Raw genomic sequence first — 27417 nt, forward strand, 5'->3', positions numbered from 1 at the left:
CATGAATGTGCCAAGCATGGTGTCTGATATGCAAAAGGCACGTTACAAACATTAGCCTCTATCGCTGTCTACATCAACTCTCCCATTCAAATAAGGTGATTGCTTAATTTATTTTTTTATTTTTTTTATTTTGGAGACAGAGAGAGACAGAGCATGAACGGGGGAGGGGCAGAGAGAGAGGGAGACACACAGAATCGGAAGCAGGCTCCAGGCTCTGAGCCATCAGCCCAGAGCCCGACGTGGGGCTCGAACCCACGGACCGCGAGATCGTGACCTGAGCCGAAGTCGGACGCTTAACCGACTGAGCCACCCAGGCGCCCCGGTGATTGCTTAATTTGAGCAAGACAAAGAAAGAACTAGAAATGGACCCAAGATCTTAGAGATGCAAGGCTCGGAGAAGATACCAGTGGCCAGCTGCCAGGAAATCTCATTCTGAATTCTCTAGGGCACAGATAAGCACAACTGCATTCACAAGGAACTACTGAGCCCCTGGGGTAGAGCAGGGGGAGGACAGGGCATAGCACAAACCCCATATCCACAGAGTATGAATATGGGACAACCATGAGTAATTCTAGCAATGACAATTCTTGGAAACACAAGAGATATGCTGGCCAAGGCCCTCTGATGAGCTGTGGCCTGGAGCAGGTGCACCTACCTGAAGACAGTCCATTATACAATGGTGACCACTGAGAACACGAGAGAAAATAGGGCTGATCTATTTTGATCAGCATGGGTAATGCTGCTGTTGCACATGCTCTCCTACATATGAGACTTTACTGAAAGTTATAAAACACAAGTGTTTAAGACTCTTTTGGAGGCAGGTAGCCAACAAAACGGACTTAAGCAAAAAATTAAAATTGATTAGCTTGCCTAATTGATGAGTAAAACTTCAGGCATAATTAAACTCAAGAATTCAAGTGATCTCATCAGGAATCTGTCTTCCTCCACTTCTTGGCTGTCTTTCTCTGTCCTGTCTTCCTTCAAGAGTACTCTTCCCATGGAGAGGGAAGATAACCATAAGCAGCTTTATATCTCATTCTTTAACGAATTCCAATCAAGAAAGTTCTCATTTCCAGTAGTCGTAGTACAAGTCCCAGGATTCTCACTGGCTCTGATTGGTCCAACTTGAGCAAGGATGTTTTGATTGGCCAGGTCTGGGTCATACGCCTCTCCTCGCAGTAGGAATAGAACTAGCCTATGTGAGCCACCTGCCCTCAAAGGAAAATAGAGATGTTATTACTCTAAGGGTCACAAATTTGTGAACAGGTAAAAACTCCAGATATTGACTACATTTTCCTGCTGTTCTTTTTCTAGGCATCCATAGAACATCTGCAAATATAGGCAGAAGTTAACCAATCTCCTAAGATGTCAGCAGGGGAAAATAGACGAACAGACTCAGAAATGTCATCACGGCAGTTAATTGTGTGAAATTTATCACCCCGATTGATCACACAGCATTTAGCTTTAAGAACACCAAGCCTCCAAATTGCTAGTTTTTTTTTTTTTTTTTTACGACTGTGAGGCAAGGTTTACCAAAACTAGCAGATATGACTGTGACTTACAAAATGAGAAAAGTAAACAAGAAACACAATTTGATATGATTTAATAAAAGATTTGTTTCCACCACTTCTCCTGGGAACCTCGGCACATTTTCTTTTTAGAGACAGTTATTATCTCTACCTTTATTGAACAAAGGCATCGGAACCCAGCTGGTGAAGATCTGTAAAGAAAATCATTCTTTTATTAATAAGGCTGTTATTAGCAAGGGAAAAAAATCCATGTTTGGGGGTTTGCACTGAAGTTACAGGCCATTTCAAAGAAATATGGCTGACTACCACCAACATTATTTCAGGCAATTTCATGATCAAATGTCCTATTAGGTTGTTTAAAATTTTTATAGAGACTGTAAATCAGAACTATTTTCTATTTGCCCTAAATATTTAGGTGCAACAGGGAAAGCAGATCAAATTAAAGGGTATTGTGCACATTTTTTACTGGGATCTCCCAGGAATATAAATCATTCCACTTGCAGTCTGGAGTTCCTGGGTAAACATGTTGGTGAGAACAACATTCGATGCTCCTCCAGTGCTCTCATTAAAAGGATGATCTGGACATTAAAACAATAAAAAATAAAAAATAAATGGGGCATCTGGGTGGCTCAGTCGGTTAAGCGTCAACTTTGGCTCAGGTCATGATCTCACGGTTTGTGAGTTCGAGCCCCGCATAGGGCTTTGTGCTGACAGCTCAGAGCCAGGAGCCTGCTTCGGTTTCTGTGTGTCCCTCTCTCTGCCCTTCCCCTGCTCCCGCTCTGTCTTTCTCTGTCTCAAAAATAAAACATTAAAAAAAAATTTTTTTAATAAATAAATAAATGGATGATCTGGGTAACAACAGCAGTACCAGGTTCTTCCCCGTCTTCAATTTTTTTTTTTTGTCAAGATTCAGAGGATACTACTCAAACTCTCCCCAGAGATCCTAGAGGAATAAGTTTTGAACTACTTTAGTCCATTGGTTCAGCCCTGAACAATACCATGGGACAAGAATCAGAGGAAGATAGGGGGGACAGACAGAGATCTGTAGACATGCTGGAAGAAATCATTCTTTCTTTTTAGAAACAGAGAGTCAATATCCATCAAATGTTAAGTTGCATATCCCTTGATCTAGCAATTTCTGCTTAGAGATTTAACCTACTGATACACTCACACATGTGCATAAAGATAGATGTTCCAGGGTACTTAATGCAGCCTTGGTTATGGTAGCAAAAGATTGGACATAATCCAAATGTCTTTCAATATGGTTCTGATTAAATAAATTACAGCGCAGCCTCACAGCGGAAAACAATGTTGCCATTAAACACAATGAAATGGGCCTCGCTGAACTGAAATGGCACCACCTCTAAGATACATTGTTAAACAGAAGAGAAGAAGGGAGATACAGAGGAACAAGTATAGTGGAATGCCATTTTGTATTAAAAACATTTTTTTTAACATTTATTCATTTTTGAGAGATGGAGAGAGACAGGCAGACACAGAATCAGAAGCAGGCTCCAGGCTCTGAGCTGTCAGCACAGAGCCGGATGCAGGGCTCGAACCCATGATCGGTGATATCATGACCGAAGTTGGACATTTAACCAACTGAGCCACCCAGGCGCCCGCATTTTGTATTTTTTTAATGTAAGAAAATATTTGGTTCTGTATGTTGTTAACTCAACCAGAATTAAAATAAAAACTTAACACTAAAAAAACCAAAATATTTGTTTGTGCACACACAGAATATCTCTGAAAAGAAACCCAGGATTTGCCTCTTGGGAAGGGCCACCCTTATGTTCACTGTTATATCTTTCAGTACTCCTTTTTGAAGTTTTTACCATGTATGCATATGTAATTTTTTAAGTAAAAATTTAGACAAGGGGAGTTCAGTTGGTTAAGCATCTGACTTTGGCTCAGGTCATGATCTCATTGCTCATGGGTTCAAGGCCCGCATCGGGTTCTGTGCTGACACCTTGCAGCTCGGAGCCTGGAGCCTGCTTCGGATTCTGTCTCTGTCTCTCTGCCCTCCCCTGCTCAAGGTCTGTCTGTATGTCTCTCTTTCTCTCTCTCAAATATAAATAAACTTTAAAAAAATTATTTTTAAATTTAGACAAAAAGGATAATGGTGCTTTGCAATAAATCTAACAGGAAATAGAAAAGATTTCTTGAAAAAATTAGTAAAATACTCAGACATACATGAGATTTCTGAAAAAATGGAGAAGTACCTCACTTCCTTGAATACTATGAAAGACTGACTTACTGTTTCCAACCTTTCACTCCCTGCATTACAGAATTAAACATCCTTGTACCTTTGACATTTTCTCACTGTGGGTAGAGTGTTCTTTCTGACCCGTGGTTGTCCGTCTTGGTCATGTGACTTGCTGTGGCCAGTAGTGTGAGTAGATACAATAGAAGCAGAGGCTTTAAATGTGCCTCTGTGACTCTGCCTGATCTCTTGAACTTCTGCCATCGACCGTGAGAAGATCAAACCTTGCGTAGCCAATGGTCCCAGGATGAGGAGATACATACAACAGACCTGGGCCTGGAATCAAGCAAGCTGATCCAGCAGAGCCCCGCAGAATCACAGCCTACATGCAGACCTGTGAGAAAAATCATTTTCGTGGTAAGCAAAGATTTGGGGGGGGGGGGTGTGTGTATGTTACACAGTTTTATCACAGCCACATCTGACTGATACAGATGGGAAGACTAAATTACTTGCTTTGGCGCTCTCCCACCTCCTCTAGGAAATTGTTCCCGATTAACCCTACCACCACACAAGACTCTGATCTCTTCACAGCCACAGACAGATCCTTCACGACAGAAACTGTGTGTTATCACTCCCTGTGTCCCTAGACTTCTGCACAATGCCTGGCACAGGATTCTTTTTTTTTTTATTATTTTTTATTTATTTTTTTTTTTTTAAATTCTTTTTTTCAACGTTTATTTATTTTTGGGACAGAGAGAGACAGAGCATGAACGGGGGAGGGGCAGAGAGAGAGGGAGACACAGAATCGGAAACAGGCTCCAGGCTCCGAGCCATCAGCCCAGAGCCTGACGCGGGGCTCGAACTCACGGACCGCGAGATCGTGACCTGGCTGAAGTCGGACGCTTAACCGACTGCGCCACCCAGGCGCCCCGCCTGGCACAGGATTCTAAAAAAAAAAAAAAAAAAAAAAAATCTTTCTCTGACCAACCTCTCTAAAGTACTTGCCTGCATCCAACAGTTAGTCAGCATCATATCACACAGACCATTAATCACAATCTGTAATCATCCTATTATTTTGTTATCTTGTCTCTCTCACTGGAACATTAACTCCCCGGAGGAAATGAATCAGTGAATTCCTTACTCTGATTTTTATAAGGCTTCAGACATCTGTTGTGCCACATTCTCCAAATTTCTTAGCCTACCCTTCAAGGCCTTGCAAAAGCTGGCCCCAAACTGTTCCCAGCCCTATCACCCAGTGTTTCCCTTAAGAAATACCATGCAGTCTTTTCGCCACCCACACTTTTTCTTTTTCTGAAACATTATCCAAGATATTCCCTCTACAAATTCCCTCTGGTATGAGTACTCTTTCCTACCATTCCTGCTTATCTAAATCCCGACCATTGGTATTATTTGGGATTAGGTTCAGCTATGATTTCACCGTAAAACTCAAAACACCAGTGGCCTAAAAAAGGCAAAAGTTTATCCCTTTTGCTTAATAAATTTAGAAGTAGTCAGAATAGGATTAGAAAGGCAATCTATGGCTTCAGAGGAACAGGATCCTCCTAAGTTATTGTTCTGCACTGGGTTCCTTCCATTCCTAAACTCCCTTCCTGACCCAGAACGGCTGCTGGAGCTGCAGCTATTACATTCTCATTCTCGTCGTTAGGGAACAAGAAATATGGAAGAAAAGCATGCTTCCTCCCTATAAAGAAATCTGCTCCCCCAGCCCAGGAATCATACACAACACAGTCACTTACATGTCACCCAACAAAACCTGGTTATGCAGACACACCTAGCTGCATGGGAAATTGTATTAACTACTTTGATACATCACAAACCACCACGTCCTAACACAGTAGCTTAAAACAATAAGCATTTACCCACCACATGATTCTATGCGTTGGTAATTTGGGCTCAGTTCAGCTAGGCGGTTTTTGTGGCCTTGGGTGAGTACTCATGTGCCTGTAGTTAGCTGTCTGGTTGGCTGGTCTAGGATGACCTCAGCTAGGAAAGTTTGTCCCTGCTCCAAACGGGCTCCTATCATCCAGAAGGCTAACTCTGGCTTGGTCACATGATGGTCGGGCAGGATTCCAAAAGAGTGAGTGGAGGTATGCAAGGCCTCTGGAGGCCTAGGCTTGGGGTTAGCACAATGTCACTTCCATTGCATTGTACTGAACAAAGCAAATCACAAGTCTGGCTTGGATTCAAGAATGGGGAAAGACTGCATCACTAAACAGGAGGTGCTACCAAGTCACCCTGCAAAAGGATGTGCGTACAGGAAGGGAAATAATTGTGGCGAGTGTTGCAAGCAAGATTCCAAAGAAGTATTGTCTTTCTTGGGGGTGAGGGGGATGAGCCGGCTAAAAATTAGGTATTCTGTTATGGAAGTAGAGGGGAATGGATATTGGGGAACAGCCTGCATTCTCTATGACACCAACTTTCAAAGCCCAGTTCTAAATGCACTTCCTCCTCCTGGAAGCCTTCCTTGAACCACTGAGCTAGAATTCTGGCCACGAAAGACTATCACCTGTAAGTTTTATGACTCTCTCATAACTACCCATGGAGAGATATTGGCTCGTGAGTATCTGCAGAGAGTGATAGGAGGTAAGCCCTTACCCGTCCTCTGAAGCCACCATGAGCTTGGACACCATCTTTGCTGAGATCCTAACATTTCTGTTGAAACAAGTACCTTTATTATTTGAAAGTAACAAATCTTTTGTTTAAATGGCAGGAGAATAAATTTGTTACTCTTGTTTTCAGCACACCCACAAGAGGAACAAAGAATCCAGGTGACCCAAGGATAACAGGTCAAATACTAAAATCTAGAAGGAATCCCTTAGCACCCAGAACATAAATAGATACACACACTCCTCATCAGAAAGGGTGTTGGAACTAGACCATGGATACGTTAGCATTTTCTTTCTCCCTCTCTAATTCTCTTTCCTCTCTTGATGACTGGAATATAAATCAGTAGCCTAGAGTCCTTCTGGTTAACAAGGTTCTCATTTGGGAGGTTGCAGCCTAGGAGGCTATTAAAAAGAGAAAGAAAAGCTTCTTCTATAAACATTTCCTGCCAGCTGCTGAGGGCTGGAGAGGAGGGGAGGGCACCAGGGTGACAGCACAGAACAGGACCATTAGGGGAAGAAAATCTGAAAAGCAGAGTAAGAAATCTTGGTCCAAGTCTCTGGCAGATGATCCATGAATAGAAGTCTAACACACAAAGAGAACCGCCCCCCCCCCCCCCCAGGCAAGACAGACAAGAGGAAAAGAGCCTTCTACCGATCCAAATGGGCCACCGCTGTCCAAAGCACAGCGGAAATCCCTGCAGGTGCCTGCAGAATGTTTTAGAGTAAAATGCTTAGGCTTTAGAAGCTGGAGGAGGGGTGGCCTCAGGCCTCAGCATCCTCCACCAACTCCTACAATCATGATAATAAGAACTTGCATTTGTCGGGTTATCACTGTGTGCCGGCACCACCATGAGTATCTTACGTGCATTAATTACCTCCACCAACCTCCGCCACAATGCCACCATGCTGGAGCTACTATTCTTGCCGTTTTATCCACAGGCCTGGTGACGCTCATAATTTGCCCAAGGTCATTTGTTTAAGAAGTGGAAGAGCCACGGTTCGATACCAGTTTCTCTGACGGCACAGGCCGTACTCTTGGACCTCTGCACCATCCTGCCCTTTTATACCGTGACGGAGTGAAAGAGGATGTGAGCCAGGGGAGGAACGATGACCCAGGGGAGGAAAATGCTGCTGGAGACAGTCTTTTTCATTGAAGAACTCCTCAACTTTGAGAAAACACATCTGAAAATGCACAAATAAGAATTAGGCAACAACAACAATGGTAATAAATGGACTAATTATATTGTACCAGGCACTGTGCTATTTTATGGACAGTATCACTTCATCTTTAGCCATAAAAAAATTGATGCTCCCATTTTAGGGATGAGAAAACAGAGGCGCAGAGAAGTCACTTGGCCAGGATCTCACAGCCAAGGACCAGCAGAGCTAGAATTCAAAGGCAAGCCTGAGGCCAAAGAGGAAGCTCATTTCCAGCCCCAAGGTGTCTCCCCAAGCACGTGGGCAATTCAGTCCTTCACTGCTTCATTTTATCCTTCAAATATACATTAATATTCACTGCATTTAGACACTGTTTTAATTCCTGATATGGGAAAGGGGCCTAGAAAGAAAACCTTCCTGTTTCCATCTGACTAAAAAAGAACAGTCGCTGAGATGAAGAAGGAGTAAGGAAGGCAGACAGTTCTCTGGAGGGGGAAGATGAAAAGTTCCTAAGGTCCCAACATACGTAGTCCGCCCTGACATCCTTGATCAGGAAAAGCAGCTGGAGGATGGCTGACCCGGCAGTGGTTGAGGTGGGAGCTGGGACAGGGTTAGTCGGGGAGAATCCAGGGAAGAAGGGGCAAGAGTGGAATAAGGACAAGGTTGGGGCCAGGATCATTTGTGGATGGCTGGGAGATGCTGGTGTCCAAGGCAGCAGGATGTGTCATGGTCACAGTGAGGGACACTAGCGTCACTGCCTGGATTCAAACCCAGCTCCTTTCTGTACTAGCTCTAGTTACCTTACAGTCCTTTCTCCCCTAAAGTAAGTAAGTGCCTGACAAGTACCTGACTCCATGTCTACTGCCTGGTGATTATTACCGTAACGTATCTCCAGGGCTCTGCTAAACCTGGGATTGAAACCAGGAAGGGTGAAGTCTATGGCAGCAATAGGAATAATTAACAACAACAACTTAATTTTGTCAGTATTAGTTATCTCCGCTGTGTAACAAATGACCCCCAAACTTAGTAACTTAGTAATTATCTCACAGTTTATATTGCTCAGTTTAGCTTATCTGGGTGCCTCTGACTCAAGATTTCTCCTGAGATTGCAATGGAGCCATCAAACATCGCAGTCTCATTTGAGGATTCAACTGGGGCAATCTCCTTCCCAAGCTTATTTCTGTGGTTATTGGCAGGCCTTGACCCCTTACCACATGGACCTCGCCACAGGACGGATTCATGATATGATAGCTGGCTTCCCTAGAAAGCCATCCTAGAACTAGCACCTAAGACAGAAGTAGGTTTTTTTTTTATAACTTAATCGCAGAAGTGATAGCCCATTACTTCTGCCATATTCAATTCATTAGAAGTCTAGCCCACCCCAAAAGAGAGGATATTATACAAAAACATGAATACCAGGAGGTGAGGATAACTGGGGGCCACTGCCTGGGATGCCTGCCACATGTGTATTCAATAAGACCACAGAAACCTTCAGTCATCCTATCACCTAATCTCCTAACAGGAGACCTGCTTTCTCACTGGAAATCATGGTGTAGATTGAGTTCTCCAACGTTCCCAAGAATACGCAATTAAGGTGGAAAAGTGGTTTTCAACCTTTTTGGTGACATAAACCTTTCCCCAAATAAAATCTTTCTCAATATGTGGATGGATAAACATACTGTCTAATATTATAATGTATATGGTATATTATAACATGCTGTTTATATAAAACGGAATACTACTCAGTCCAAATTTTAAAACAGAAAAGAACTACTGATACACGCAACACACATGAACGGCCAAACCAGTATTCTGAGAAGAATCCTTTTTTTTTTCAACATATGAAATTTATTGTCAAATTGGTTTCCATACAACACCCAGTGCTCATCCCAAAAGGTGCCCTCCTCGATACCCATCACCCACCCTCCCCTCCCTCCCACCCCCCATCAACCCTCCGTTTGTTATTCTGAGAAGAATCCTACCACAGAAGTACATCCTGTATGACTGCATTTATAGGAAACTCTAGGAAAGAAAATATATTGTAATAGAAGTAGATCAGCATTTGCCTGGGACCAGGGCTGGGAATTAATGATTAACTGGGAAGAGAAGCAAGAGAATCTTCGGGGTGACAGAAATGTTCTATATCCTGATTGTTGAATCTCAATGAACTATACACTTAAAATGGGTGCATTTTAATGATCATAAATTACATCTCAGGAGAACTGCTCCAATCACAACAAGGATATGTGTCTATGCTATTATAAATAAATAAAAGGCCTTGGGATAGATCAGTGAGGATAGTGTGTGTCAATCCACAGAATAGAATTAATCCTGTTGTGGGCACTCACTCTCCAAATAAAGTATGGAGAAAATTTGGAGTAGTCTTTCAATGTGGTACTGTGTAAAACCCCTATACACACACACCCTTTTTACCTGCAGTAAAAATCTACCTCAGTCCTCAAATTCTGGAGTAATCTATGATGTGCAAAGGAAAGCCTGGTTTTGTAAAGAAATACTTTTCTTCTTTCCTTTTCTTTTTCTCTTCCTTTTTTTTCTTTCTCTGTCAGTTTCCTCTCTTTGTTTATCCCCCCCCCCCTTCTCTTACATCAAATCAGACCCTAGTTACTGTTCTGCAGCTTTTCTCCCAATTTGTACCTCTTGGACACCTATACAGGTACACCTTATTCTTTTTAATGGCTACATTGTGTTCTGTTGTATGACATCCTAATATGCATTTAGGTAGTACTCTATTGGTGAAAATTTACATTCCTTCCAGTTGGGTTTTTTTTTTTCTTTTAAACTATTGTATTGTCAGGATTATTTGGGACAAGAAGAAATGTCCCCCACTGGCAAAGAAATGCCACTTTCCATCAGGAAAGGCCAGCATCTGACCCAATTCATGTAATATCCAGGATATTACCCATTCTGGGCAGGGCCATATTGTAGCCATCATGGAGATGGCTAGGATCCATGGAGGTAGAAGCATCCTATCTGGCCCTCCCTAGATCAACCCCCAACATCCACACAGAAGCCCGAGAAGTGAGAACCCAGCAAACAACCTAAACATCTTCTAAAAGTTGTGAAAAGATATAGTGCATTTGAGCTGTTATTAACACCTGATGATACTCACTGAAACCAGACTAATTATCAACAAGCAGCAGGTTCCTTTCACACTCTAAATGTACCAGCTCCATGCAGAAGTGATGGCTAAATTAACCCCAGAGAGGCAGCCAGTGGCCTGCTCCTTTCATCTTGCTCAATGTTTAGACTAATTAGTTCTTTCTTCATCAGCTGCTAAGGATACATAAATGACCAGGCAATACATCTTCTTCTACTCGATTGTAAGCTTTTCTGTAGAATATGATGCTAATAATAATGGTCATCTCATATTCAACCATTTACTCTACGTTGTATATTTTACACAGATGATTCCATTGAATTGTATTAATATAATATGAAAGCAGGCACAAAGAACGTAAACTAGGTGCCCAATGTCATGAAGGTAGCATGGGTGTGCAAGGGTCCGTCTGCTCCAAAGCCCCAGCCTTAGAGTAAGATGAAATTGACCTGACCACCAGGAGGACAAAATGATATATAAAGACTTCACTACCGAGATGCCCTAAGACTATCTGTGTATGTTCCAGTGATCAAGCATACTGTTTAGCACATAGTAGGTACTCAATAAAATTTTGTCACGTGAATGAAGAAAACTGGGAACCCTTATAAATTCTTCTGCGTGTTACAGAAAATGACCCATGGACAAAGCACTGTGATTTGGTTGAAGAAGCTGACTTGTTTTCCTCTCCATAGGCGGTCACATGAGGTGAGTGAGGGTGAGGAAATATACGTGCGCGTAAGCTCATCTGCTTTTCTTTCCAGGCCAACCCTTTCAGAGAAGGCTGACAGAAGCACAAGTGCATAGGGAGGACCTAAGAATATTCCACACTCCTTCCCCAATATCACAGAGGGATGTCACAACAAAATATCCTCCAGCGAGAAAGGACAAAAAAATGTAACTATCCAAAATGGAATAAATTAAAAAACATAATAATTCATGAAATTCTGAAACCTTAGTCATGGTTTGATTTATTCTGCAGCCACATAAACATCACAGACTTTTCAACAACTCAGAAACAAAAAGAGTTCTCTCTCTTAATGACGAATAAGTAAATCATGGCATAATCATGAAATACTATGAAGCTATTAAAAAATATAATCAACATATATTTAAGCCTGTTGAAAAATATTATGATAATTAAATTAACAAAATAAACAATAAAACAAAAGATGCAGTATAATCCCATTTTTTTTCACAAAATATCAAATAATAAAAAAAAGAGCCTGGAAGGACACCAAATAGAGCAAATTATGAAGAGGTTTTTATGCACAATAAGCTTATGGGTAATTTTATAAGTTTTACCTCACATATCTGTGTTTTTTAATTTTTTTCTCTAGTAAGTATGTACTGGTTGTTGAATTAAAGCCAAATTATATGGAAGCAGCCCAAGTGTCCATGGATAGATGAATGTATAAAGAACATGTGGTATGTATACAATGGAATATTACTCAGCCATAAAAAAAGAATGAAATCTTGCCATTGGCACAACACGGACGGAGCTAGAGAGTATCATGCTAAGCAAAATAAGTCAGTCAGAGAAAGACAAATACCACATGATTTCACTCATATGTGGAATTTAAGAACAAAACAAAGGAGCAAAGGGGGAAAAAAGAGAGCAAGGGGCACCTGGGTGGCTCAGTTGGTTGAGCATCTGTCTCATTCTCACCTCAGGTCTTGATCTCAGGCTTGTGAGTTCGAGTCCCATGTCGGGCTCCATGCCGGGAGTGAAGCCTGCTTGAAAGAGAGAGAGAGAGAGAGAGGCAAACCAAGAAACAGACTCTTAACTTTAGAGAACGAAATGATGGTTACCAGAGGGGAGGCAGGTGGGAGATGGGTGAAACAGGTGATGGGGATTAAAGAGGGCATTTGCGGTGATGACCCCCCAGAGTGTTGTATGGAAGTGTTGAATCACTATTTTGTAAACCTGAAACTAATATCACACTGTATATTAACTAACTGGAATTTAAATAAAGGCTTAAAAAAATTAAACCTGTTGCGGTGCTGGTGTTTATTTAAACAGGGACCTAGAGGGAAGAATTCAGTCATAGCCCAAAGCAGACCAAGAAAGGGCATCTGAAATGGAATATTCAGTTAGGCTGTGGCAATTGCCAAAGGATCTGAGAGAACTTCACTGGGGACCAGAAATTGCTGAAAATGCTGGAGGAACCTAAAACAATGAGATATCTATGAATAAACCTAACCAAGGAGGTAAAAGATCTGTACTCTGAAAACTATAGAACACTTATGAAAGAAGTTGAAGAGGGCACAAAGAAATGGAAATGCATTCCACGCTCACAATAGGAAGAACAATCATTGTTAAAATGTCTACACTACCCAGAGTAATCTATGCATTTAATGCAATCCCCATCAAAATACCACCAGCATAGAACCAGAAGAAACAATCCTAAAATTTGTGTGGAACCACAAAGGACCCCAAAGCAATCCTGAAAAAGAAAACCAAGCTGGAGACCTCATGATTCCAGACTTCAAGCTGTATTACAAAGCTGTAATCATCAAGACAGTATGGTACTGGCATAAAAACAGACATCAGATCAATGGAACCCAGAATAGAGAACCCAGAAATGGACCCACAAATGTATGGCCAACTATCTTTGACAAAGCAGGAAAGAATATCCAATGGAATAAAGACAGTCTCTTCAGCAAATGGTGTTGGAAATACTGGATGGCAACATGCAGAAGAAAGAACCTGGACCACTTTCTTACACCAGACACAAAAATAAATTCAAAGTGGATGAAAGACCTAAATGTGAGAAAGGAAAGCATCAAAATCCCAGAGGAGAACACGGGCAGCAACCTCTTTGACCTCAGCCAGAGCAACTTCTTATTAGACACATCACCAGAAGCAAGAGAGACAAAGGCAAACATGAACAACTGGGACTTCATCAAGATAAAAAGCTTCTGCACAGCGAAGGAAACAATCAGCAAAACTAAAAGGCAACTGATAGAATGGGAGAAGATATTTGCAAATGACGTTATCTGATAAAGGGTTAGTATCCAAAATCTATAAAGAACTTATCAAACTCAACACCCCAAACACAAATAATCCAGTTAAGAAATGGACAGAAGATGTAAATAAAGACTTTTCCAAAGAAGACAACCAGATGGCTAACAGACACATGAAAAGATGCTCAACATCGCTCATCATCAGGGAAATGCAAATCAAAACCACAATGAGATACCACCTCACACCTGTCAGAATAGCTAAAATTAAGAACACAAGAGGGGCACCCGGGTGGCTCAGTCGGTTAAGTGTCCGACTTCAGTTCAGGTCATGGTCTCACGGTTCGTGAGTTCGAGCCCTGCATCAGGCTCTGTGCTGACAGCTCAGAGCCTGGAGCCTGCTTTGGATTCTGTGTCTCCCTCTCTCTGCCCCTTACCCACTCACACTCTGTCTCTCTCTCAAAAATAAATAAACATTAAAAAAATTTAAAAAAAAAAAAAGAACACAAGAAACTACAGGTGTTGGCGAGGACGCAGAGAAAGGGGAACCCTGTTAACACTGTTGGCGGGAACGCAAACTGGTGCAGCCACTCTGGAGAACAATATAGAGATTCCTCAAAAAGTTAAATATAGGACTACCCTATGATCCAGCAATTGCACTACTAGGTATTTACCCAAAGATTAAAAAAAAATACAGATTTGAAGAGGTACACGCACACTGATGTTTATAGCAGCATTAAAAACAGTAGCCAAACTATGGAGAGAACCCAAATACCCATCAACTGATGGATGGATAAAGAAGATGTGGGGTGTGTGTGTGTGTATATATATATACACATATATAGTGGAATACTACTTGACCATCAAAAAGTGAAATCTTGCCATTTGCAATGGAACTAGGGTGTGTTATGCTAAGCGAAGTAAGTCAGTCAAAGAAAGACAAATACCATAGGATTTCACTCATATGTGGAATACAAGAAACAAAACAGATGAACATAAGACAAGGGGGGAAGATAGAGAAGGAAACAAACCATGGGACTTTTTGAAATGTTTATTTATTTTTGAGACACAGAGAGAGAGAGAGAGAGACAGAGAGAGAGTGAGAGTGCAGGGGAGGGGGAGAGACAGAGGATCTGAAGGGGGCTTTGTGTGACAGCAGACAGCCCGACACGGGGCTCAAACTCACGAACCATGAGATCATGACCTGAGCTGAAGTTGGACGCTTAACTGACAAAGCCACCCAGGCACCCCATAAGACAGTCTTAAAGATAGAGAATAAATAAGGTTGATGGAGGGAGGTGGGTGGGGGATGGGCTAGATAAGTGATGGGTATTAAGGAGGCCATTTGTTATAATGAGCACTAGGTGTTGTATGTAAGTGATGAATCACTGAATGCTACTCCTGAAACCAATATTGTAGTCTATGTTAACTAAGTAGAATTTAAATAAAAATTTTACAAGAAAAAAAATGAAATGGTGAAGTAGTTTTTAAAAACTTCACTCTATTGTGATTCACAATAATTCCCCCAAAACTCTGTTATAACTAATTTTAAATATGTCCATAGAACACATGTCACTTCTAGATACCTACAAACACCTAGACACCTGATACACAGTAGACAAAACAGCCGGTGTTGGCCAATATTTTCCAGTTCAGGTGTCATCTCAGCAGGCTTCCAAAGAACTTTCCTTAGTGTATCAGCTCTTGGTTAGCTCTCTAATTGGACAATCTGACCTCCCGCAAAGACTCTAGTACTTGGTTATGCAAAAGAAACAGTTCTGAAAGTCAAGAGAGGTGGCCCGGCTCTGCTATCAGTGACCTTGGGCAAGTCCTTCCCTGTGGCCTCAGCTGGTTGATCTATTGGACCCACACAATAAGATTCTCTCTTCCAGGAATTTGCAACTTGGAAACCAAGACTGGGAAATGAGACAAGATTAACAGCAGAACTTGAAAGGGAGACCATGAATTCCATCTGTTTCTGAGCTTCCCAGAGCTACACTGGTATTCTCCTTCCTAAGCAAACTTCCTTCGTTCCATGATACCCTACTATCCTGAAAAACCAATGATTGATTTTCCTTATATTAATCAGAGTCCCTCTTGTTACTTAGAACCAGCCCGGACTTTGCTACTGTGGCTCCGACAGAAGGAAGTCCTTCCTGCCCAGCATGAAGGGAATTGGTCAGTCAAGCAAAGGAGTCTGATCCACAGGGAAAGGCTGCCACAGAGAGCAGCTGTCATCCTTGTGCTAAGAAGTAGGGACCCAGCAGGGCAAGCTGTCACATTCAATAAGGATTCTCAGCCAGTCCAGCCATGCTCTCTGAGTATCCAGGCATAAACCCCCCAAGGTGAGGGAACAGAAAGGAGTGGCAATGGACATTATGAGTAGTCTACATCTCCTAGCTTCTCATACCTATCTGTGTGCCCACCTGAAGCCACACCTGGCTGACCATGTGCCAGCCATACCCACAGCATTGACTTCTTGCCTCTGAATTCTTGCAGCTGCTGTTGGAATCTCCCTAACACAGTAGTTCTCAACTGGGAACAGTTGTGCTCCCCATGGGACATGGGGAAGTCATGTCTGTGGACATTTTTGGCTATCACAACTGGGGTGGGGTTTTACTGGTATCTGGTGGGTGGATACCGGAAGTATTTGTTTCTTGTTCCTGCTGTAACAAAAGATCACAACCCTAGTGGTTTCAAATAACAGAAATAAATTTCTGACAACCCCAGGGGTCACAAGACTAACATGACTTTGCAAGGCTACTTTCCTTCTGGAGGCCTCCAGGGAAGAATTGGTTTCCTTGTGTTTTCCAGATTCTACAGGCAGCCTACATTCCTTGGCTCATGGCCCCTTCCTCCTTCTTCAAAGTCAGCAGCCATAGCACCTTCTCTCTTCCTTCTCTGTTTCTATCATCATATCACCTTCTCTCTTATCAGGACCCCTGTGATAATATCGGGCCCACCTCAGTCATCTGGGATAATCTCAAGATCTTTCATTTAAATGAAGGGTTTTGGGGCGCCTGGGTGGCGCAGTCGGTTAAGCGTCCGACTTCAGCCAGGTCACGATCTCGCGGTCCGTGAGTTCGAGCCCCGCGTCGGGCTCTGGGCTGATGGCTCAGAGCCTGGAGCCTGTTTCCGATTCTGTGTCTCCCTCTCTCTCTGCCCCTCCCCTGTTCATGCTCTGTCTCTCTCTGTCCCAAAAATAAATAAACGTTGAAAAAAAAAATTTTTTTTAAATGAAGGGTTTTGTGTGTTCTTTTTTTTTTTCCCCGTGTAAGGTAATATATTCACAGATGATAGGAATTAGGACATGGACGTCTTTGTGGGTCTAGCATTAGCCTGTGTCCCACACCAGGGATGCTGCTAGACATCCTACAGCAAAGAATCATCTGGTTTAAATGTGTGGAAGTTATAAAACCTGCATGCTCTGATACCAGCGTGGGTGGGGTCCCCCACATGATTTCACCTAAAACCACTTCTTAATGTGAACGACAGCTACAGACACACTATTCCTTGATCCCATCAATCTAAGACACTCCCTAAATTTTAAAATAGTTGCGAAGGTTGTTCAGCCCAAGTATGTAGCAGAAGTTCTGTTTCTCCAAAAAGTTTAAAAACAACAGAAAAAGCCAGTCATTTCTTACTCTTGATGCTTGCTATTCCTATGACTTAGATATGTTTTGGCTTTAAATGTTTGGAAGTTACTTGGGGAAAAAAAAAAAAAAAAGAATTCTCCAAACTTTGGGACTAAAATGAGAAGCAACAGCGGAAAGCAGCTATTACCAACCCTCTTCCCTGCTAATTTCTTTTTCCTACTCGCTAGAAGCAGACGTCTTTGGGAAGGGGAAGTAAACTAATGTTGGTTCTACATGCACCAGAAGCCAAGCACTGGGCCAGGTGTCTTACAACTATAACCTTCCTGGGTTGCTGTCATTGTTCCCATTTTAACACGAACAAACTGAGTCTCTGAGAAACTAAAAATTTGACTGGAGTTGGGGCACCTGGGTGACTCAGTCGGTTGAACCTCTGATTTTGGCTCAGATTATGATCTCAGAGTTTGTGGTTCGAGCCCCGTGTTGGGTTCTGTGCTGACATCTCAGAGCCTGGAGCCTCCTTCAGATTCTGTGTCTCCCTCTCTCTCTGCCCCTCCTCCGTTTGCTCTCTCTCTCTCTCTCTCTCTGTCTCTCTCAAAAATAAATAAACATTTAAAACAATTTTTAAAAATTTGACTGGAGTTACAAAGCCATTAAATGATGGAATGAAATGTGGATCTGTACTGCTTAAAGCCTATAGGTTTTGGGACAAGATGCTTGATGTTGCTTCCACATTCCACTTCAAAATCAGCTTGTTAAACCTTAGTAAAGTGAACAAGAACACCCAAAAGGTAACATAACTTCTCTGCTGAAATAAGACAGGAGTCGGCAAACTTTGTCTGCAAAGTGTCAATCAGTAAATAATTTAGGGTCCGTGGGCCACGTGGTCTCTGTTGCAACTGCTCAACTCTGCCCTCAGAGGGCAAAAGCAGCCACAACGATACATAAGTGAATAGGAGCAGTCGTGCTCCAGTAAGATATTTTTTTTTTATTTAAAAAAAAATTTTTTTAACGTTTATTTATTTTTGAGACAGAGCATGAATGGGGGAGGGTCAGAGAGAAAGGGAGACACAGAATCTGAAACAGGCTCCAGGCTCTGTCAGCACAGAGCCCGACGCGGGACTCGAACCCATGGACCAGGAGATCATGACCTGAGCCGAAGCCGGACGCTTAACTGATTGAGCCACCCAGGTGCCCCGCCTGTAAGATATTCTTTACAGAGACGGGCGATGACCAGACTTGGACCTGGAGCCATATTATGCGTCCCTGCCCCCGACACCCTTACAGCACTGGTGAGGGTGTAAATCAGTACAATCCTTCTGGAAAGCAGTTCGGCAATAATGACCCAGCAATTCTATGTCCACGACAAGAGGGCAAAGATGTAGATACCAGGTTGTTCTCTGCAGCATTGTTTATAATGGTGAAATAAGGAAGATAGTCTAACTGTCCATCAGTAAGGAGCGAGTCAACAAACCCCGCTACAGGCAAATCATAGCCATGGCCATTAAACATTACAGTGTAGATTTACAGTTAGTGACAAAGAAAGAAATCCAAGATGTATTTGAAAATCAGGTCATAAAATATCATATATATACATAATATATATAATAATCTTATAATCTATAATATTATATATATTATATATGATATCATTATCTTATATATGTAATAATCTTATAATATATATGTAAAATAATCTTATTTTTATTTAAAAATATGTGTATCTAGATGTGATGGTTAATTGTAGGCATCAGCTTGACCAGGCTAAGCGTTGCCCAGAGAGCTGTTAAAACATCATTTCTGGGCATGTCTGTGAAGGTGTTTCCAGGAGAGATTAGTATTTGAATCAGCAGACTGAGGAGAAGATGCCCTCACTGGTACAGGTGGGCATCACCCCATTTTTTGAAGGCCTGAATATCCGAATTTAAAAAAAGAAAATATGGAGGAGACACAAATTCACTCTCTCTGCTTGATCTGGGACACCTATCTTCTCCTGCCTTTGAACATCAGTGCTTCATTCAGACTCAGACCAGAATTTCTACCACAGGCCCCCTGATCATCAAGCCTTCAGATTCAAACTGAATCACAGCCCTGGCTTTCTTCATCCTCCAGCTTACAGACAGCAGATCCCAGGACTCCTTAACCTCCATAAATGCGTGGGCCAACTGCAATAATAAATCTCTTCTTATATAATCCTATTGGTTCTGCTTCTCTGGAGACCTCTGACTAACACAGAAGACTTAAAAAAAAAAAAAAACTTTAATGATAAATACCAAACGTTTGCAGTGATTATTTCCAGGTGGTAGGATTTCAGCTATTTTTATTGGCTTCTTTAGCAATCCTTGTAGCTCCCAGTTCCATAGTGACACATAGTAAGTGCTCAGGAAATATTTGCTGACAAGGTGAAAAAAATATTACCAGTGTGTGCAAGCTAGAGCATCAGGGGTTTCATTTAGATATAAGGGAAGCATTTCCACCATGGTGGGTGGTAAACTCGGAAACATAATTAAAATACCATCTGGAATCATCTTTCCTGAAGATATTTTTTAAAGAAGGGAGTCATCTTATGATCCTGGAATGAGGAAGATTATCCTTAAGTGTGTCACAAATCCAGGAGCCGTAAAAAATATGTATACATTTGATTACATAAAACTTAAAAAAAAAAGTCTGCAGACTCAAAACCACCATAAGCAAATTCAAAATATAAATGACAAACCAGGAAATGGTGTTGGTGAAGCTTAGCAGAGAAGAGGGCTAATTTCTCTGACATGTAAAATCAATAAGAAAGAGAGCAGACCAATAGAAAAGTGGGCAAAAGATAAAGACAATTTGTAAGAAAATAAATACAAGTGATTCTCAAACAAATGCAAAAGTGGTCTACGTTATTCATGAGAGATGAAAATTAAAACTCTACTGATGTAGTAATTTTCACCTATCAGATGGGCAAAATTAAAAAGAACCTGATAAGCCACCGCTATCGATGAAATGTAGCAAAATAGACGCTCCGAGACATTGCTGGAGATGGGGTGTAAATTGGCACAGCCTCCATGGAGAACATTTTAACAACATCTATTTTAAAAATGTATCATTTGTGGGGCACCTGCGTGGGTCAGTCGGTTGAGCGTCTGACTTGGGCTCAGGTCATGATCTCACCGCTTGTGAGTTTGTGCCCCACATCAGGCTCTGTGCTGACAGCTCAGAACCCGGAGCCTGCTGCGGATTCTGTGTCTCTCTTTTAAAAATAAATAAACATTAAAGAAAAACAATTTTTAAAAAATGTATCACTTGGCCTCACTATTCCACTTTTAGGGATTTATCCCACAGATTTATTTGCACATGAGCATAGCACACAGGTGTCAGATTATCAGCCATGGCTTGTTTATAATAATAATAAAAGGTGGGAAGCACCCAAAACATCCACCAATAGGAGACTGCAGGGATGAACTATATATAGTCTACTACATAGTATGCTCTGCGGGCTCCTGAAAAAAAGAATAAGAAAGTTCTCCGTGCGCTCCCGTGGAAGAATCTCTAAGATCCATATTACAGAGAAAGGGGGAAAAAGCAAATAGAAAAAGCAGGCATCTTTTATGTTTCAAAAAGAAAAAAGGAGGGACAGAATAAGCACATTTCGCTTATGTATACATATTGTCTAGAATGGTTCATTTGTTGCCTTGAGGGCAGGGAACAGTCCATGGAAAAGCTAGAGGTCTTTCAGTGTTTATCCTTTTGCATGTTTTGAAGTTCAAACGATGTGAAAGTATTACCTATTCAAAAAATTGATGAAGGCTCCTTCAGAGCTTTCTGTATGGGGTTCCCACAGTCAGAGGTGCTCTGTTTTTAACTTACACACACACACACACAATCCCCCTCCTGGAAATATTTTATTTTTCTTTAAGACCTGTGTTCAGATGTCACTTCCTCCAGGAAGTCTTCCCTGGCCAGCCCCACCTCCTCCATAGAAAGCGAGCTATGCCTGTTATACCCATTCCTAGTACCCTGTGGCATTTATCACAAGCTGTGCCTGTGAGTAATTATTTAATGCCTGTCTCCCTCAGTGCAGGTGCCACAAGGGACTAGTTCAGCCCGGAATCGAGCTGAGCACCTGCCACATAAGACATGCTTACAAAAGGCTTTCTTCCTTTGGAAGGAAGGTGTTAAGAACTGAATGTTTGTATCCCCTCAAAATTCCTATGTTGAGGGGCGCCTGGGTGGCTCAGTTAAGTGTCTGACTTCGGCTCAAGTCATGATCTCACGGTTAGTGGGCTCGAGCCCCGCATCAGGCTCTGGACTGACAGCTCAGAGCCTGGAGCCTGCTTCAGATTCTGTGTCTCCCTCTCTCTCTGCTCCTCCCTCTCTCTCTGCCCCTCCCCTACTTGTGCTCTGTCTCTCTCTCTCTCTCTCTCAAAAATAAATAAACATTAAAAAATTAAGGGGCACCTGGGTGGCTCAGTCGGTTAAGCGTCTGACTTCAGCTCAGGTCGTGATCTTGCAGCTTGTGGGTTCAAGCCCCGCATCAGCCTCTGTGCTGGCAGCTCAGAGCCTGGAGCCTGCTTTGGATTCTGTGTTCTCCCTCTCTCTGCCTCTTCCCCAGCTCTCTCTCTCTCTCTCTCTCTCTCTCTCTCAAAAATAAATAAACATTAAATTTTTTTAAAAAAAATTCCTATGTTGAAATCCTAACCCCCAAGTGATGGTTTTAGGAGCTGGGGAGTCTTTGGGGTGATTGGGTCATGAGGGTGGAGCCCTCAGGAGTGGGAGCCGTGCCCTTACACAAGAGACCCCGGAGAGCTAGCTAGCTCTTTTCCCACCATGCGAGGACACAAGGAGAAAACAGCAGTCTGCAACCTGAAAGAGGGCTCTCACAAGAAACTGACCGTGTGGGCACCCCGATCTTGGACATCCAGCCTCCAGAGCTGTGAGAAATAAAGATCTGTTGTTTAAGTCCCCCAGTCTGTGGTATTTTTTAATAGTAGCCTGAGTTAAGACAGGAAGGAAGAAAAAAGGAAGGAATAATAACAACAACAGCAACGTTACTGTGCACTGACTGTGAGCCAGGCAGTGGCGTAATGTACTTCGTGCATGCTGACACATTTAAAGTCCTACCATTATTACCAGCATTTCACAGATGAGGAAACACAGGCTCAGGGAGACTAAGCCACCTCCACACAGTCAGCAGGCAGAGCCAGGATTCCAACACAGGTGGTCGGCTTCCAGAACCCATGCTCTCAGGCTCTAGAAGCAAGGAAGGATGGGAAAAAAGAGGGAAAGCGGCGGGGGGGGGGGGGGGGGGGGGGGACGGACAATTTTCCCCAGAACCGCAGGATGGAGCACTTTACCCTTAAGGGTGGGGCCCCACCAGGCCAACAAGCCATCAGTCTTTGGGAAGTTACAAGAACATTCATGAGGATTCTATAATATGTGTGGAACACTTGTAGGCTGACAGTGTGGGACCTCAACAGGAGGACAAAGAGACAGCAGGCTTGAAGCATGACAGCTGCCTTGTCTAGAGGAGCAGGTCACATGCATTGTAGATAAATACACTATCTGATGTGGGTTAATAGGCTTCATTGAATTAATGACGACAGAATAATTACAGCAACAAGCAACAGCAGCAGGGAGGCTGGGGACTCTAACTGAGGATAATTCCAGTGCCAGGGAAGATTGCAAGTTTTGACTTTAGGACCATGGAAACTTCCCTGGGATTGGAGCTTTATTATTTTTCAGCGTTTTAGGTTGGTAGCGTCCACCACGACCTGAGCTCTCTGCTGGTAAACAGGAAGTTATGTGCAGGACAGGCAATCTTAATAAAAGAAACAGAAAGAAATGGGAAATAAGAAAAGCAGAGGAGTTGTGATTTCTGCCATCTCTTCTCAAACAGGATTTGGCCCTAATCTCTCAGGTTTGGACTGGATCCTGGAAAGCATAAGAAAATGGGGATTATATTTGGATAATCACAAGAGCAATAAAAATATCTATCATTTATGGAACCCTTACCTCCAGCCAGTCTCTGTGATAAGCACTCTTTATGCCTTAGCCCATTGAATTCCCAAAATAGTTTTATTCAGTGGGAATAAACACATTCCCCTGTTTTATAAGTAAGACAACTGAGGCTCAGAGAAGCAAAGTGACTTGTCTAAGACCACACAGCTAGGAAACTGCAGAAAGCAGTTCTAAGCTAGGGTTAAAAAAAAAAAATCTTTAGGGGAACCTGGGTGGCTCAGTTGGTTGAGCATCAGACTTTGGCTCAGGTCATGATCTCACGGTTCGTGGGTTCGAGCCCCACATCAGGCTCTGTGCTGATAGCTCAGAGTCTGGAGCCTGCTTTGGATTCTGTGTGTGCGTGTCTCTCTCTGCCTCTTCCCTGCTCGTGCTCTGTCTCTGTCTCCCAAAAAATGAATAAATGTTGAAAAAAAAATTAAAAGGAAAAAACAAAGCTTAAGAACTGTGCCCAGAAAAGAGTCACTTCTGAGGGAGAAAGTAGACTAAAGAACAGATCAGAGAGTAGACCTAAGTATAATTGTTGATGAGCATAAACTCCACTTAATTCAATAAGAATCTACTCAACACCTGGCATGGGCCCAACCCAGTGCAAGGTCCCTGTTGTAGACTGTTTTTTCCAAAGATGGCCATGACAATAGCTCCCGTGCCACATGTTCTTATAACATGATCTTGATATTCTCCATGTTCAGTGATGGAGTCTATGATCCCACTCCCTCGGATCTTAGCAAGTGGCTCAATCAATAGACTATAGCAGAAAAGATGCTATTTGACTTTCAGGTATAGAGCATAAAAACTATATGCACTTTCTCCTTGCTTTCTTGGGATGCTCACTCTTGGACCCCAGCCACCATGTTGTGAGGAAGTCCAACCTGCCCATGTGGAGAGACCAGCGGGAGAGGTCACATGAGGATGTTTTAGACAGCTGGATAGCTGAGGTCCCAGCTAACAGTCAACATGAAATAGACATGTGACAAAAGATGCCTCCCAATGCCTCCAACTACTAGCCATCAAGTCACCCTTAATTCCTGAGTTTTTCCAGCTGAGTCCCCAGACATCATGGAGCAGAAGTAAGCCATTGCCTCGGCACCTAGTCTGAATTCTTAACCCATAAGAGCCATGAGAGTAGTAAAGTTGTTGTTTATGCCAGTAAATATTGGTGTGATTTGTTACATAGAAATAGTACCTGGAACAGACCCCACAGAGTAATTTTTTAAGTGTGCGAAACAGGATGTGTCCTCTGTCTAATTTGAAGAACAAGACTCCTGTGACAGAATTTTAATCAAAGGACATGCTTCACAATAGCCAAAAGGTGGAAATAATCCAAATGTCTATCAACTGATGAATGGAAAACCAAAATGTGGTGTAGTCATACAGTAGAATAATATTCAGCCATAAAACGGAACAAAGGACAGACCCATGTTACAACATAGATGAACCTGGAAAATATTACGTCGAATGAAAGAAGATGGGCACAAAAGGCCACACGTTGTATGATTCCAATTATATGAAACATCCAGAGTGGGAAAATCCAAAGAGATAGGAAGTAGATTAATGGTTGATGGAGGGTGGGGGCAGAGGCAAATGAGGAATGACTGCTTAATCGATAGAGGGTTTCTTTTTGGGGTGATGAAAATACACTGGAATTGGTGGTAAGAGTTGAAAAGTCTTGTGAATATCTTTTTCAAGAGGAGTGTGCCATATTAGCTGTTTCTGTGAGAGTTTAAATTCATAAGATCTGGGGGGTCACCCAGAGATTACCAACTCCTAATTGTGAGGATTTGGGGCTCAGATTACACATCTGTAAAATGGGAATAGGAATACTCACAATGGAGGCTGCTGTCAGAATTAATAATTGCCTTGGTGCAAAATGCACTCAAGTGGCATAAACCAAACTAAGGATTTTATAAAAGGAATTGGGGAAACCTCACAGGTCACTAAGAAGAACTTGGTCTCCTAAGAAACTTGAACCAGGAAGCCATCAAAAATCAAGACTGAAGGCACCTGGCTGGCTTGGTTGGTAGAGCACGTGATTCTTGATCTTGGGGTTGTGACTTCAAGCCTTACTTAAAAGCAAACCTTTAGGAGCACCCAGGTGGCTCAGTCCATTAAGCATCTGACTCCTGATTTTGGCTCAGGTTATGATATCAGTGTTGTGAGACCAAGCGCCACATCAGGCTTCACACTGAGCATGGAGCCTGCTTAAGATTTGAAAAAGAAAGAAAAAGAAAGAAAGAAAAGAAAGGAAGGAAGGAAGGAAGGAAGGAAGGAAGGAAGGAAGGAAGGAAGGAAAAAAGGAAAGGAAAGGAAGAAAAGAAAAGGACAGAAAAGAGAAGAGAAGAGAAGAGAAGAGAAGAGAAAAGAAAAGAAAAGAAAAGAAAAGAAAAGAAAAGAAAAGAAAAGAAAAAATAAAGGAAGAAAGAAAGTCTTTTTTTTTTTTTAACTGGGCTTCACATCCAGTGTGGAGCCCAACGCAGGACTTGAACTCATGACCCGGAGATCAAAACCTGAGCTGAGATCAAGAGTCAGACACTTAACTGTTGAGCCACCCAGGCACCTCTAAAATAAAATCTTTTAAAAAAAATCAAGACAGATTCTCTCTGGCATACGTGTAATGAACGGCGAGGTGGGGGGATTCTTTAAAATTATTGATGCATAGAAAATCAAGATTTTGCATCATATTTTAAAGGTAATCCATTAGAGTCACTTCGTTATTTGCAAAATAACATTTTTGTAAAGGAGAATTAATTTGAATATCAAATAGTACCCTAGCTGGTAGAGTTGAAAAGTAGTTTAATGATCACAAGCTGAAAGCACAAAATCAACCTCCTGTAACAAATTCAGTTTATGACCTTAGGAGGACAAATAGTCTTTTCTACAACAAACATTTGAACAAATATAGTTTCCTAGAACACATTTTTTGAACCTCAGGATTATAATAAATAACCGAGTCCTAGGGAGTCTTAAAATAAATTTTAAATTGTATAGGCAAGTGATTTCCTATGTTATAGATAAAACTGGAAAGAGGGGCACCTGGGTGGCTCATTCGGTTAAGCGTCCAACTCTTGCTTTCAGCTCAGGTCATGATCTCATGGTTTGTGAGAATGGGCCTTGTGTCAGGCTCCATGCTGAGCATGGAACCTGCTTGGGATTCTCTCTGTCTCTCTGTCTCTCTCTCTTTCTCTCTCAAAAATAAAAAAATAATAATAAAATAAAATTGGAAAGCAAGTGAATTCTTTGTTGACAGGAGACAAATTATATATAAATTATATATAAACTTGACTAAATTCTTTATAGTGCCTGTCTTAATAATATTCATTGGTCTTCTTTATTACTCTGAAGGGATGACTCTCAGCCCTGGATGCACATTAGAATCAATGGCTATTTCAAAAAAAAAATGCCAGGACCACACCCAAAAAGTCTGATAAGATCAGTATGGAATAAGGACTGATGTGTATGAAGGACAGCAAGGAGACCATCATGGGGGGAGCAGAGTGAGTCATAATGAGAAGGACAGGGGATGCAGTCACTGAATAAAGAGGCCAGCTCATGTAGGTTTTGTATGCCAACGTGATTTTACTCTAGATTTTACTCTAAAAAAATAGGGAGGCTGTAAGCCACATAAACCCAACTCAAATCAACCCAAGCAAGACTGAGAAAGTATTGGCTCTTCTAAATCTGTGGACAGGGCTGATACGGTTCAACATTATTCATTCTCTCTCTCTCTCTCCCCTCACATGCTTGCTCTGATGAAGCAAGCTGTCCTGTGGAGAGACCATCAAAGCAAGGAGCTGAGGGCAGCCTCTGGCCAACAGCCAGGTAGGAACCGAGGGGCCATCGGCCCAACAACTCTGAAAGAATTGAATCTTGTCAACAATCACGTGAGCTTGGATGGGGTTCCTCCCCACATCCTTCCCTGAGATGACTGGACCCCCAGGAGACACCTCTACTGCAGCCTGTGAGAGACCCTGAGCCAGAGGCCCCAGGTGACCTACACCCAGACTCTCGACCCACGGGCACTCTGTGCCGTTTGAAGCTGCTAAGTTTGGGGGTAATTAGTTAGACAGTAATAGAAAACGAATACAGTGACTTAGACCAGGATGGGGATGGTAAGGATGAAGAGAAATGGGCAAATTTCAAGTATATTTTGGAGGTCAAGAGGATAGGTCTTAGAGATGAGCTGAATGGTGAGGAACTGGTAATGAACACCAGAATTCTGCCTCCAGAAAGT

The 27417-nt window shown here is 42.2% G+C and overlaps 1 long non-coding RNA gene across 2 annotated transcripts in view; it reads right to left on the reverse strand.

Annotated features, from left to right (window-relative positions):
* Positions 1 to 323: 323 nt before the first annotated feature.
* The window catches only part of LOC116737819, a 101132-nt gene continuing 74038 nt past the window's right edge, over positions 324 to 27417 (reverse strand). The window contains exons 2-4 of one of the 2 annotated variants that reach the window (XR_004343048.1): positions 3836 to 4126; positions 1681 to 1720; positions 324 to 1208 (exon numbers count right to left, since the gene is read on the reverse strand). This is a non-coding gene — a long non-coding RNA (uncharacterized LOC116737819). Of the gene's footprint in view, positions 1721 to 3835; positions 4127 to 27417 lie in introns of both variants that reach the window. The other variant, XR_004343047.1, reaches the window with a different exon arrangement.

The sequence above is a fragment of the Lynx canadensis genome, chromosome E3 (assembly GCF_007474595.2).
Source record: "Lynx canadensis isolate LIC74 chromosome E3, mLynCan4.pri.v2, whole genome shotgun sequence".
NCBI lineage: Eukaryota > Metazoa > Chordata > Mammalia > Carnivora > Felidae > Lynx > Lynx canadensis.